Genomic DNA, 509 nt, shown 5'->3' with positions numbered 1-509 from the left:
GCCGACAAAGCAGCTCTTTCGAAACATCTTCTCCAGCGCCTGCAGCAAAACGTCAACTCCACTTTCTAATCCATACTACAAAACCTGTGGCAAAAATGAATAGATAAATAGATAAGAGATTAAATAAATAAATAAACAAATAAATTAATAAATATTGGTAACAGGATAATGAACTGTCGATGACAAAACACAATATAATGTCCTTACAATTGTAGATATAGTGAAGGGAGCTATCAAACAGAAAAGTTCCTTCCTAAGATGCAACGCGCGCGCGCGCGCGCACACACACATATACACTCACACACAAACACAGACAAACACGCACACACACACACACACACACACACACACAAACACAGACAAACACGCACAAACACACATACTGTATATGTATGCATATATATACATATATATATATGTATATATATACATATATATACTATATATATACATATATATATATATATATGTATGCATATATATATATATGCATACATATGCATACCCTA

Source organism: Oratosquilla oratoria, chromosome 33 (genome assembly GCF_046742065.1).
Source record: "Oratosquilla oratoria isolate Oo_2021 chromosome 33, ASM4674206v1, whole genome shotgun sequence".
Lineage (NCBI taxonomy): Eukaryota > Metazoa > Arthropoda > Malacostraca > Stomatopoda > Squillidae > Oratosquilla > Oratosquilla oratoria.
The sequence above is the reverse complement of the archived record's forward strand: the minus strand, read 5'-3'. Positions refer to the sequence as shown.